The sequence below is a fragment of the Elephantulus edwardii genome, unplaced genomic scaffold, assembly GCF_000299155.1.
Source record: "Elephantulus edwardii isolate Elephantulus edwardi_28Jun2011 unplaced genomic scaffold, EleEdw1.0 scaffold00070, whole genome shotgun sequence".
NCBI lineage: Eukaryota > Metazoa > Chordata > Mammalia > Macroscelidea > Macroscelididae > Elephantulus > Elephantulus edwardii.
The window spans coordinates 381,636-396,520 of NW_006399820.1; the positions used below are offsets into that span (position 1 = coordinate 381,636).

Consider the following 14,885-nt stretch of genomic DNA (forward strand, 5'->3'; position numbering starts at 1 on the left):
CTTTCTGCCTGAGGGCCCCCCGGTCTTTCTGTGTACCTGGAAGACGCCTTCTTCTGCTGTTATGCGAGGTGACCTTGCCCAGTGCCGCCTTCTCCCTCCCTCTCTGGCCAGGTTTCGCTGTGTCTGACTTGATATAACTAGGTTTACAAAATCAACTCTTTTATTAGAAGCAATTCAAGAACATTTTGACTACTATACATAAGGTCGCTATGAGTTGTAAGTGACTCAATGACACATAACAACAACAACAACAATAATATTAATTTAAGGAGCTTTGGCCTACTGTTAAGCAGCTGTGCTGCAATCTCAAAGGAAAGCGATTTGAATCCACCGGCTGCTCCGTGGAAGAAATATGAGAAATTTCCTCCCATCTGATTAAACTGCCTCTGAAAACCTGCTGGAGGGTCAGCTATGGGTCAGTTCAGACATGACGGTACTCAATAACAACAACAACAACAACAACAACAACTGGTGCTGGCCTAGTAAGAAAAGCTGTGCTGCAATTTCAAAGACACATGGTTCAAATCCTTTAGTTGCTCTGACAGAGAAGGACGGGCAGTCTCTTTCTGTGCAATTAACTGCCTCTGGAGGATAACTATGGGTCGGTTCTGACTTGACAGCACAATAGTATAATAGGTTAAATGTGAAACTGCTAAACAAAAGTTTAGCAGCTTGAATCCATCAGCTGTTCAGTGAGAAAGATGAGGTGATCTCTTCTTGCAAAGACATACATACATACATACATACATACATACTCAGAAACCATGGGAAGGATTGTCATGAAGTAACATTCATGAGAGCAGGTTTGTACTAATTTTATTTAATGTTCTAAAATTAGTTGTTTCCTCCTTACAACTAATTGCTTAAAACTTCTTCCATGGTAAGGAACACTAACAACTTCTCATTATATTTATGTGTTGATTTTATCAGAATTTCTTCATTTAAAAAGCCATAATGGACCCTTTCTACAAAGTTGGTACCAAAAGCAAAGAAGGAAGTCCCTGCCCCTACCAAAATTGAAGCCAAAGCAAAGGCATTAAAGGCCTGTCCTGAAGAGCATCCACAGCCACAAAAAAGAAGACCCACATGTCATCCACCTTTCAGCAGCCAAAGATGCTCAGTCTCTGAAGGCAGCTCAAAATGCACCCCTCCCACCCCCCAGGAAGTACGTCTCCTGGAGAAACAAGCTTGACCACTACTCCATCATCAACTTTCCCCTAACCACTGAGTCAGCCATGAAGAAGATAGAAGATAACAACACACTTGTGTTCATTGAGGATGTCAAGGCTAATAAGCACCAAATCAAACAAGCTGTAAAGAAGCTCTATAACATTGATGTGGCCAAGGTCAACACCTTGATTAGGCCTGATAAAGAGAAGAAGGCCTATGTTCAACTTGCTCTTGACTATAACTTTTTAGATGGTGCTTACAAAATTAGGATCATCTAAACTGAGTCCAGCTGGCTAATTCTAAATACAAATTTTTCTTAAAGAAAGAAAAAAAGTCATAATGATCCATGGTTTGTTAGATTGCTCTGCATACATGCTGTAACTCCTCACAAACTTGTTTACATTTTTATTTGTTAATATGGAAGTCATTGTTAGATGTTATAGCATTTACAATGCCACGCTATAAAAAATGGATCTGAAATTTGTTCTATCATGTACCATCCTCACCATCTCTGATATGTTCTTGTCCACTGTACCAATCACGGTATCAATTCATCTTCTTGATTGTCTTTCTCATTTTCTCTGACTTCCATCTTTCCCAGGATGATGTCTTTTTCCAAGAGTTGGCCCATCCTGATAACATATCCAAAGTATGTGAAAAGAAATTTCACCATCCTTACCTTTAAGGAGCACCCTCTTGCTACAGAAATACAAGTTTCTACTTTTCCAGAATGAATGTTTAATCAGCAGATTTATGTGTCAATTTTTTTAAGCTAAACACTTTAAAAGTCCCAAAGCAAATAATTTTCCTCTTATACATTACGTTCTCTAAGTCTTCAATGTTGTTATTATGTGTCATCGAATCATTTGTGACTCAGAGCAACCCTATGTACAATAGCTCTGAACTCTGCTCTATCCTGAGCCAACCTACCCCCATTACTCCAGTCACTGAGTCAATTTATTTCATTGAGGGTCTTCATCTCTTGTGCTGTCTCTTCACACTCCCAAGCATGATGTCCCTCTCCAAGGACTTCTCCCTCCTTGCAACATGCCCCAAGTACGTCAAATGAAGCTTCAGAATCCTTGTCTCCAAGGAACAGCCTGGTTTCATACCCTCTAGGATGAACCTGTTTGTTCTCCTAGCAGTCCATGGTATATTCAATACTCTTTCCTGCACTGCAGCTTAAAGGCATCATCTCTCCTTCTATCATCCTTAGTCATTGTCCAGCCATCTGATTGCATAGTAAGTAATTGAGAAGACTATGGACTGGATCAGGTGCACCTTAATCTCCAGACTAACATCATTGCTCTTCAGTATTCTGGAGAGGTCCCTGATAGCTGACTTTCCCAATATAATCTGTCTTTTGATTTCCTGGTTGCTGGTACCAAGAGTGTTGATTGTGAAGCCAAGCAAATTAAAACTTAACAATCTCAGTCTTTTCACTTTCTATCATGATACTGCCAATTGCCACAGTGGTGAGAATCTTTGTTTTGTTGGTGTTGAGATTCAGTCCATATTTAAGGCTTCAGTCTCTCTAAGGAAGAATTAAAAGAAGATGCAAGGAGTATACTGAGTACTGTATCAAAAGGAATTAGTTTACACAGAAGACTTTCATGTAACAACATATGAGCCTATGGTGATGAAGGAAGAAGTTCAAGCTGCTCTGAAGGAATTGGCCAAAAACTAGGCCCCAGGAACTGATGGCATTTCAACATGCAGACACTGCCTTGGATGTTATGTCAAGTTATGTCTGGACATCATTTGGCCAACTGACTGGAACAGATGCATATTTGTTCACATTCTAAAGAAAAGTGACCCAAAGACTGTGGAAATGATCCAATAATATCATTAATATCACATGCAAGCAAGCAAGACTTTCCTGAAAATTACCAAAAAAAGACTGGTACAGCATATCAACAGGGAACTGCCAGATATGGAGGCTGGGTTTAGAAGACACTGTGGTACTAGGGATATTATAGCTAATGTTAGATGGATCTTGGCTGAAAACATAGACTACACAAAGGCATTTGCCTGTGTGGATCACAACAAACTATGGCTAACTTTGGAAAAAATGGGAATCCCAGGACACTTGATTGTGCGTATGTGAAACTTATACTTGGATCAGAAGGCAGTCATCAGAACAGAGGAAGGAAACACTGCATAGTTCAAAATTGGGAAGGGTATACACCAGGGATTTGTCCTATCTCTATATCTTTTCAGTCTGTATGCAGAACAGATCATTTGGGAGGCTGGGCTCTACAAGGAGGAATGTAGCATCAGGATTGGAGCAAGATTCATCAATAACCTGTGATATGCAGATGATACAACCCTGCTTGCTGAAACTGGGGAAGACCTGAAGGGCTTGCTGTAAAAGATCAAGGACTGTAGTCTTCAATATGGATTGAAGCTCAACATTAATTGATGAGGTTTACACTGAATTTGTGCCCTCACTCAAATGGGTATCCTGAAGAAATAAAGGTGAGACTACGGTAGGTGATGAAGTCTGTATTCAATGTGGGCAAGGGATCAAGTTGTTTGATAACAAAGTGACAGGATGGCAAGGCTGGAGGACTGGGCTGCAAGCAATAACTTTTCCTTACGGGTGGGAAAGTTTAAGTGTGAAGATAGTACCAGGTAACAATGAAAGTACACCGCCACCTCACAACCTCAAGGCTGTGGGATAAGGGGAATGTCTACATACTGGAAAGAAAGTTTGTCAGGGGGGAAAAGAAAGAAAAAAACCCCAAAATAAAAAATACACTCCCATGGGATATCCAGAATTCTGGTGAGGCCTCCAGCATGTAAGAAGAAACCAATGCAAAACTAATTTTTTATCACAATATATCACACAATAAATATGTCACAGGCACTATAGACATGTGTGTGGTAGAAGAAGAAACAATGAGAATTTGGAGTCACGGAGAAGGCACCAAACTGATTGTGGGAAGATCATAATGAGATGCTGATATTTTGAATAGGGATCAGAAAGGAAAAGGAGATACATTTTTCTAATTATCTGGCTTTGATATTTCCAGGAAAACGTCTACTAGTCATCTTGTCATCTGCATAACACAGGTTGTTGATGAGCATTCTTCTGATCCTGATGGCACATTCTTTTTCATATAGTCCAGCTTCTCAAGTGATTTGCTCAATATACATATTGAATAGGTATAGAGAAGGGAGACAGCCTTTTATACACACCTTTCTTGATTTCAAATGATGCAGTGTTCTCTTGCTCTGTTTGGACAACAGTTTCTTTGACTAGGTATAGGTTTCCCACGAGTACAAGTAAGTGTTCTGGGATTCCCATTCTTCTCAATGTTAGCTATTATATAATATTATATATTTTATATTAATAAATTATTTGTTATGATCCACACCTTTAGTCTAATACCAAGTAGACAAAGATTCTCACCACTGGGCCAATTGGCAGCACCAGGATGGACAGAGAAGAGATTGAGGTTGTTAATTTCAGCTTGCTCAGCATCACAATTAACACTTGCACCAGCAGACAGGAAATCAAAAGACTAGGAAATCAAAATTGCATTGGACAATTGTACTGTCAGGGACCTTTCCAGAGTGCTAAAGAGCAATGATGTCAGTCTAGAGACTAAGCTGACAGGCCCTAGTCATAGTACAGAAATGATGTTAGTTATAGAACAGAGTTCAAGTTTTGTACAAAGCTTACTCTGAGTCATATTTGACTTAATGACAATTAACCACTGCTAAATGATAATTGTGCTGTTATATCTTGAGGAACACTCTCCACACTTTGTACATCACTCTTTGTCAATGTGCTATATGAAGTCACCTGGGTTTGCTGTGATGCTAAACCTTGTGCCATTGGGGTATCAAATACCAGCATGGTTTCCCAATGTGAACAGTGTTTGGTGGAGCTCCCAGGTGTAAAACAGGTTTGGAAGCAGCAGTGGCATCCACTTCTTAAATCACATGTCTCTGGAAACACTATGAACTTGGAGAAATGACAGTAGCTACAAACAGGCATTAGAGTCTCTGAGTCATGCTTGACTCAATGGCAATCAACAACAACAAAAGGAGAATAACAGATATGACAAATTATTATAGGTCATTTTGACTTTGGGCTTTTAATCACATCAGGCAGCCCAGTGATACTGGAATAGACAGGTTTTTAAAATGTGGATAGGTCATGTTCAATGGAACATAAAATTGTATATTAAAACCCTGCCAAAAACCACATCTCCTTCTCAGAAAGCTAGAGCAGTGTGTGTGTTACACAGCAACCAAATCTCTTGACCTATTAAGTAGAAATGGAGATGCATAGCTCAAAGATATAGAACAAATGTGCTGCTTTGAATGGGTGTTTCTGTTCACATTCTTGACAATAATCCACTGTCAAGTAACAGGGCCCTAGAAAGATTCACCACACTTCTTTTTTTTTTTTTTAACCAGAATTTATTGATATACAAAACTCCGGTTCATAGATAAAGTGGCACATCTTTGCAGCTTCTACTGCACCAAGTATTGAAGATTAAAAAGACAAAAAAAAAAAAGAAACATTTGGTTTTGAAAACACTGCAAATAGCCAAGTACAGTAGTTTGGTAAAAGAAAAATAACATGGTTTAGATGAACAAAATCTGTGGAAAGAAAAAGACCTTCTTCTGAGATTTCTATTTTAGGGCTTCAACCCATAATTCTTCCTGTTTTGGTTAGCATTTTCGATTACTCACATTTAAAACAATTCATGTCTGTTTTAGTTTGCCTTCCTTGGCCATGACCAAGCTGGTTCAAGCAGGGTTGAAGCCTTGCATTAAATATAATTTATGGTCAATATTTGTTGCACTTGTGTGGTGGGAGTAAGTGTGCCAGAAATGGTGAGGTTGGCACAGGATAGAGCAGGGTTTAGGGCTCTTGTACATAGGGTGCTATGAGTTGCAAGCGACTTGATGGCACATAACAACAACATACAAGTATATATTTTGAACTCCTACTTTCAAAATATTGGGTATAGTCCTAGCAGTGGAATTGCTAAGTCATGAATTGTGGTATTGGTAAAGATAATAGAATACATCACAGACTGCCAAAACCATGGACTGCTAAAAACCAAGCAAATCTGCCTTGCAAGTGCATCCAGAATACTTCTTAGAAGTAAGACTGGTTAAGATTATTTTACATTCTTTGGGCAGTTTGAGAAAGGGCCAGTCCCTAGACAAAAATATTCTTAGTAATATACAGTAAAAAAAAAAAGTTAAAGAGACTCAGCAAGATTGAATGACACAGTGATTGCAATCCTACGTTCAAAATAGCAATGAATTTATTTCATTCTCTTATGTAAAGGCTTGCTAGGAGTCAGAGTTGATTCAACAACATCTAACAATGATAATTCTCCTATCAGCTCTTTTAGGAGCCCAGTGTGTGTCTCATATTCATTACTAGCAATGGACAAGGATTTTAATTTCTCCATGCCCTAAGAAGTACTTGTTATTTCCTATGTTTCTGAAAAGAGAGCTCTGGGGCCATAGTCTATAGGGAGTTACACTGCTAGCCCAAGGACAGAGTTCTGGCAGTCTGAAAATCACCAGAGGTTCTGTGGGAGAAAGATGGGCAGTCTCTTCCAAAACAATTTACCAACTTAGAAACCCAATGGAGGATCTGCTATAAGTTGGTTGTGACTCAATGGCAATGGGAGGGAGAGATGTTTTTGAAAGCAGTCATCCAAATAGACGTGAAGGAAGCTCTGTTGCATGATTCACAGGGAAGTGCCCTGCTCACTCTGGTTCAAGCTCTGGTATAGGCTTAGAAATCATCTGGAGATTCAGCTTGGAGTTGATTTCTACTTGGTAGCAATGAGAGAAAGTTGTCGAACTAGAACTGATTTATACCTGACCCTTCTGCAGGTTTTCAGAGGCAGTAAATAGCTAAAGAGGAGAATGCCTATCCTTCTCCCACAGAGCAGCTGGTAGATTTAAAGCGTGTGCCTTTGAGATTCCAGCACAACTACTTACCATTTGGCTTTCAGAGATCCTAAGGAGAGGAAGAGTATTCATAAACTAATATTTCACTGTGCCTTTACCATACATCTATTTGACAAATGAGCTTTGCTGTCTGTAGCACGGTGCATGGCTAACCAAAAGGTTGTGTATCTCCAGTGGTACTAATCCATCAGGATCTCCATGGGCAAAAGATGGACTGTCTCCTTATATTAAGATTTACAGTCTTGGGAATCCAATAGAGTTTTACTATGAATCTGATAGATGTTTACTATGAATCTGAGGTTTGGGGGCAGTGAGTATTTTTATTTATATAATTGACTCATAATTATATATGGAAATTAAAAGGCAGGAAAATGTATTACTAATTAACATAGTAAACAATGTATAATTTTTATTTTAGTCCCAACCAGCCCTTAACCAAGGTCACACTTGGACTTTTCATATTTCATCATTCTGGTTTCTTTACATTGTCCTAATTTATTTGTCATTAAATATCTAGCAGATCAACTAACTCATATGGGAATGTAAAGACTTTTTGCATATGATCAATTTTGAAGACATTTTTATTTCTATAACATACCCTGACAAGTTTGGAAGCAGGAGTGGTAGCCACTTCCTAAATAACATGCCTCTGGAAACGATAAGAACTTTGATAAATGTCAATAATTGTAAAGATCCATATTTGTTCCTATTCCCAAGAAAGATAACTCAACAGAATGTAGGAATTATTATTAATATTACACGCAAGCAAAATATTGCTAACGATGATCCGAAAACAGTTAGAATAGTGCATGGACAGAGAATGGCTAGAAGTTCAAACATTATTTATAAGAGGCCATGGCATTAGGGACATTATTGCTGAAGTCAGATGGATCCCAGCTAAAAGAGAGAATACTAGAAGAATGATTATTTTTGTTTTACTTGCTATGCAAAGACAATTGACTATGTGGATCATAACACACTATGGCTAACATTGAGAAGAAGAGGAGTCCTAGAACACTTAATTATGTTCATACAAAATCTATCTAGACCAAGAGGCTGTTGTCTGAATAGAACATGAGAACACTGTATGGTTTAAAATCAAGAAAGATCTGCATCATGGATGTAACCTTTCTCCATACCTATTCAATCTGTATACTGAGAAAATAATTTGAGAAACTGAACTCTATGAAGAACAATGTGGCATCAGGATAGGAGGAAGACTCAATAACACCTACATCATGCAGATGATGCTTGCTGAAAGTGGGGAAGACTTGAAACACTGCTGAGGGAAATCAAAGACTACAGCTTTCAATATGGATTGCATCTCAACATCAAAAAGACAAAAATACTCACCACAGAACTAATTAGTAACATAATAATAGAAGGATGAAAGATTGAAATTGTCAATTATTTTATCTTACTTGGGTCAACAACCCATACACTTGGTATCAGCAGTCAGGAGATCAAGACATCTATTGCACTGGGCAAAGTTTCATGTTAGGGACCTTTCCAAATTACTGAGGAGAAATGATGTCAATTTGAACACTAAAGTGTGCTTGATTCAAGACATGGTCTTCTCAATCACTTTGTATGCATCTGAAAGCTTGAAAAGAAATAAGGATGATAGAAGAACTAATGCTTTTGAATTGCTTTGTTGATGAAGAGTACAGAATATTCCATGGACTGCCAAAAGAACAAAGCAATATGTCTTAAAGTACAGCTAAAGAGTTCCTTGGAGGCAAAGATGGTAAAGCTTCATATAACATATTTTGGGTATGTTGCTTCTTGCTGTTAAGTGCTATCGAGTTGACTGCTATTTATAGCAACCAAATGGAATTAAATCTCATAAGCACACACCATAAGGAATAATGAACAATTTTGGTTATGTTAACATGAAAATTTTCTTTTCAATTAAGGATCAACAAAGTTAGTACATCACCTCCATCCTCAAAGCTCCCTCCCCCAGCTTTGGTTTCTTAACATGCCTCACTCTTTCTTTTTAGTGGACTCAAATCCGCAGTCTCCATCTCCATCACCTGGAGATTCCTTTAGGAATGGTTCTATCCCCAGAATTCTTGTTCTTAAAAGAAATTGAGTTGTAGATGCTGTTTTAGCTTTCTTCAGTTAGCAATCCAGTTTTACCAACACCATTTTTTAAAGAGGTTGTCATTTTCTCATTTGATAGGTTTTATTTCCTTGTTTCATATCAGTTGGCCATAGATAGCTGGGTCTATTTCTGGGCACTCAATTCTATTGCATTAGTTTATGTGCCTGTCATTGTACCAGTACTATGTTGTTTTGGTTACTATCACTGTGTAGTAGGTTCTGAGGTCAGGGATTGTTATACCTCTCACGTCATTTTTGTTTTTCAGAAGTGTTTTGCTTATTTGCCATCTCTTTCCTTGACAATTTCCCTTTTGATCTCCCTGGAAAATGAATTTGGTATCTGTATTGGGATTTTGTTGACCATGTAGGTTGCTTTTAGTAGGAATGTCATTTTCACAATATTGAGTTTTCCTATCCATGAACAGGGCACATTTCCCCGTTTATTTAGGTCTCTTATTGTGTCTCACAGAAATCTTCAGTCGTTTTCTTTGTATAGTTCTTTTGTGTCTCTAGTTAGGTTTACTCTCAAGTGTCTCAACTTGTGATTGACCTTTGTAAATGGTATTGCTCTCTTGGTTTCCTTCTCTGAGTTCTCTTTATTACTACTGAGGAATCCCACTGATTTTTGAATATTGATCTTGTATTCTGCCACTCTGTTAAATTGGTGTACTAGCTCTAACAGTTCTTTTTTGTTGTTGTAGTTGTTGTTGAGTCCTTGCGGTTTTCTGTGTATGCTATCATATCATCTGCATATATAGCAACAGTTTAACCATCTCTTTGTCTATTTGGATGCCTTTTATTTCCTCTTCTTGCTGTATTGCCCTAGCAAATACTTCCAATACAATATTGAATAGAAGTGGTGACAGTGGGCATACTTGTCTGGTCCCTTTTTACAAAGAAAATGCTTTAGTCTTTTTCCACTGAGAATGATACTGGCTCTCATTTTGCATATATGCTTTACACTATGTTGAGGAAATTTCCTTCTACTCCAATTTTACTGAGTATCTTAATCAGGAAGAAGTGTTGGATTTTGTCAAATGCCTTCTCTGCATCAATTGCTAGGATCATATAGTTCTTGTTATTTACTTTGCTAATGTGATGAATTACGTTGCTTGAAATGGTGCTGGTGAAACTGGACTGTAACTGCAGAAAGCTGAAACAGGACCCACATCACATACCATACACCTGGGAGTAAAACCCAAAACTATAAAGTTCATAAGAGACAAACTAGGATCAGGCTTATAAGACCTAGTCTATGATATAAAGAGACTGCCAAATACAGCCAGAAATGTACAATGTGAAGAGGATTAAGTTGATAAATGGGACCTTCTAAAGATTAAATTTCTGTGCTCATCAAAAACTTTTTCCATCAGGGTGAAAAGAAAACCTACTGACTTGGAGCAAACATTTGGCAGTACCATCCATAACAAGGGTCTCATAATAAAAGTTTAAAGAATACACCTGGTCTCCAGAAGAAAAAGACTGATAACTCAATTACAAAATGGGCAAAAGACATGGAAAGATTTTTCACAGGGGAAGACATTCTGATAGCCAACAGACACATGAAGAAATGCTTAAAATCACTAGCAGTAAGAGATGCAAATAAAAACCACAGTGAGATGTCATCCCAGCTGCAGTGGCAAAATTTAGCAGAGCAGCAAGTGATAAATGATAGGATGTGGTGAGATAGAAGCTCTTATACATTGTTGTGGGATTATAAAATGGTACAACCACTCTGAAAGGCAGTTTGGCATTTCCTTAAGAACATACGTATTTCATATGACCCAGCTATTCCACTGCTTGGATTATATCCTGAGAAAATGGGAACTGAGGCATAAACAGAGACTTGTATACCAATGCTCATAGCAGCGTTACTTAGCATAGCAAGAACATGGAAACAGCCCAAATATCCAATCACAATGGAATGGACTGAGAAATTATGGTACATTCATGTGATAGAATATGATGCAGCATGCAGGAGCAATGTTTTTGTAAATTACTACCTAACTTGGGAGAGACTGGAGAGCATTATGCTGCATGGACTCAGCCCCATAAGAACAAATACTGTATAAAACCATTATTGTAGAACGTGTATGAGGATCCAAGGGGGAAGGGGGAGCAGAGGGATGAAGATGGGAGGGGGGAGGTTGATGGTGGTTAATCATGGGGTCACACAATTTGATGGGTGGAGGGAGGTGTGGGTAAAGGAAAGGGGAAATATCTGGTATGAAAAACAATGTATATGAACTTAGTAAGTAAACCAGTATAAAACAAAAATTTCATATTAAAAAAGCACTGAAAAAAAAGTAAAGGCTATTCACATAAAAAAGAAATTGAGACTAGAATGTAGAGGTCTGTCCTGGACTTCTCAGTATGCTACATAAAATTTGCATACCCTGGGGTTTTTCCTTCTATACTTTCTTCAATAAACTTTGCTTGTTGTGTACCATAGATGAGGAATCGAACTATAGCTGACTTTCAGGTGGGTTTCCAGAGGCAGTTAATTGCATGAGAGGAGATTGCCCATCCTTCTCCAGCAGAGCAGCTGGTAGCCTTGAACCACATACATTAGGGATTGTAGCGCAGCTTCTTGCCACTAGGCCACCAGAACTCCCAAAAAACAAAACAAAAAATATATAAAACAAGCAAAATAAAAAAAAAACAATCAAAAAAAAATGCACATCCTGAAACGAAAAGGATTCCCCCACACACACATAAAAAAAGATGTTGAAGGCTGGGTCTGTGTAAAAGGAGCTGGCCAATCAGAAACAGCCTCATGTGCAGGGCACACACAGACGCTGATGGCACTAGGGGGCGCTGGTGCCCGGGACCGGAGCGGACCGAGCCAGTGCCTACTCTATGCTTCTCTGAAGGAGAGGCAGCTCCAGGCCTCACAGTCTGAATAGTTTGCTGAAGAGTCAGCCTTCTGATGGTGCCCTCCCTATAACTCTTGACCCAGCTGGTTGGCTGCTCTAACCTAGCTGAACATGCCCTGCTTGTACTTGCTGCTTTCTCCTCCCTTGCTGATCTCAGTGTACATATTTCATAACTCAATGTTTAAGAATCACTCCTGAGAAGAGATGAGTTAACAAAATGAATTAGAAATATATTTATCTTCAAAGTATAAATGTAAATGTTTTCTTATAAAATGTATTTACAAGAAATAAACTAGGAATTGCGATGTCCTATTGTTCAATAAGCAAAGTAAACAGACTTGCTTGGCCTTATTTAACCATAAATACCGTCTTCCAAAGGGAGTTCTAGTGGTTTAGTGATAAGAATTGCTCTACAGTTAAAAATCCACCAGCTTCTCTGTGGAGGAAAGGTAGGCACTCTTCTGTGAGATTTGTTCTTGTCCTATCCTGTGCCATCCTCACAATCTCTGAAAATCCTGAGCTAGAGGGTCAGCTATGGGTTGATTCTACCTCAAATGTCCACACTAACCTTGGAGGTCCACAACGAGCTTGATGGTTCACAACAACCAACACCATCCTACAAAACTTTGCACAGTTACATTTCCTGCCCGAGGGTGGGTATACAGCAATCAAGGTAAACAGTTGTTTACTTATGTTTATTTATTGATTTGTAGTAATTTGATCACTGAATAAGTAAATAAACACAAGTAAACCTCTGCTTGTATTATTATTTGGGTAATCTGCCTCTGCAAACAGTGTTCTTCAGAGCTTTTCCTGAAATATGTCAATGACAAAGACAGAAAAAGAGTATGCCGATTTACCAATCTTTTTTCCAGAATTGTGACAATGACAATGGCCAGGAAAGGGATGCAACGTAAATTCCACTGGAATGACAAAGAGCAAGTCCTCTTGGTTTCACCACTCAGCAGAGCCTCGAGCTGCCCTCAACCTCGGGCACAGGCCATCCGCCTAATAACCCGGACTCAATCCTTCAATTCCTGGTCTTGCCCAGATGGCAGACCACAGACCAGGGCAGAGGGGAGGTCTTGCTTCCTGCTCTGCTTCATGTAAGGTACAGCGTACTTACAGGGCCTAGCAACTGCAGTAATTCTTTTCATTTCTATAGCTGGCCTACATCCCAACTAATCTCTCATTTTATCTTTATTACAACTTCCTTTATAGTTTCCAAAGATTTACTCTGTCAATTAAAGAAAATAAAAAATTAAATGTTTATTTTGTTATCGTTCTTTCTTGTTCAACAATCAAAGGACATAAAATTCCCTCTGAGTGTAGATTTCTAGGCCCTGTCAAAATTAACGATGATGCCTGGAATTGCAAGTCATCAAGGTATTGCGCATTCACTTACTTTACAAGGAGTTTCTGTTGTTTAGTAGGCTCTAGGCCCAGGACACAGTGTGCTGGGCCTGTGGGGGCAGAAAACAAAAATGTCCTTTTCTAGCCAGTGGCAACTGTTGACAGAAACTGCAGAATGAATGGATGCTCAACCAAGCCTCTAACCTATAAGCCTAGCTTTTTCTTTATTTTTCCCATGCCCAGAAAGAGTTCTTGAGGGGAATTTGCAGTTTTTATGTGTTCATTTTCCTTGTTGTATTGGGTAGTCACCTACCCTTTGCAAAGGCTTAAATATTAATGGACATTTACCGCTTTACTTTCTTTGTTTATTGTTGTTACATGCTGTCCAATCAGAACCAACACATAGCTTGACACTCCATTGGTTTTTCAGAGGCAGTTAATTGTACAGGAAGAGACTATTCATCTTTCTCTTAGAAGCAGCTCTTGTGGAGGTGGATGCAAACCTTGTGCTTTTGGGATTTCAGCACAGTTTACATAAATGATAATTTCAGAAGATCTTAATGTCAGCAAACTTTAATTTTTATATCGACTCTATCTAATATGCAATTTAGTGACTTTTTCTTGCCATTCACAGAATGTTTGTGTATAAAATGATGTCATTATTATCCTGTCCTCTCTGGGATAATATGGGATGTAGTTTGCAGAACAGACTTTTTGAGAGTTGGGGCTTGTTTGGTTAGATCTGAATAATAACAAAGACTGTCAACATTAATTTCAGCAATGAGTACTTTGAAGGTTTTAATATATTTAAAGGTATATATTTTTAAATATTTTAGGACAAATTTGAAGATCAAGTTTTAAAATATTTCAAGACAACTGATGTTAACACAGTAGGGAAACGACAGACTTCTTTTTCAGACTAAGCTTCCTATCAAATTTGGTTTTACTATTGATTCCTTTCCCATTTGAAGCATCCCGATTTTAATTCTTCTCTCACATTTTACTTGGTTGTTGTTCGGGCGGAGCCAATTAGCATATAATGTATCATCTAGGGCTGCAAATGATGAATCAATATGGCAGTGGATGAAAGATTAATTACTATTCTCCTTTTCCTGCCTGCTTTTGCAGTAACCCCAAAAGAAACCAAGTGTTAAAGCTGTCCAGTGGATTTCAATGCATAAAGACTTTCCATAAAACTTCCAATGTTGCAATTTTTTGTTGTAAATAAAAACATCTTTAAAATGCTAAAGAGCAAGGACATCAATTTAAAGACTAAGGTGTGCCTGATCCAAACTATGGTATTCTCACCTGCTTCATATAAGCCTAAAAGTTGGACAACGAATAAGGATAGCAGAAGAATAATCGGTGCCTTTGAGTTGTGGTTTTGGAGGAGATTACCAAATGGACTGACAAAAGAACAAACAA

The 14,885-nt window shown here is 38.4% G+C and overlaps 1 pseudogene; it reads right to left on the reverse strand.

Annotated features, from left to right (window-relative positions):
• The window catches only part of LOC102845841, a 25,167-nt pseudogene extending 12,445 nt beyond the window's left edge, over positions 1–12,722 (reverse strand).
• Positions 12,723–14,885: the final 2,163 nt, after the last annotated feature.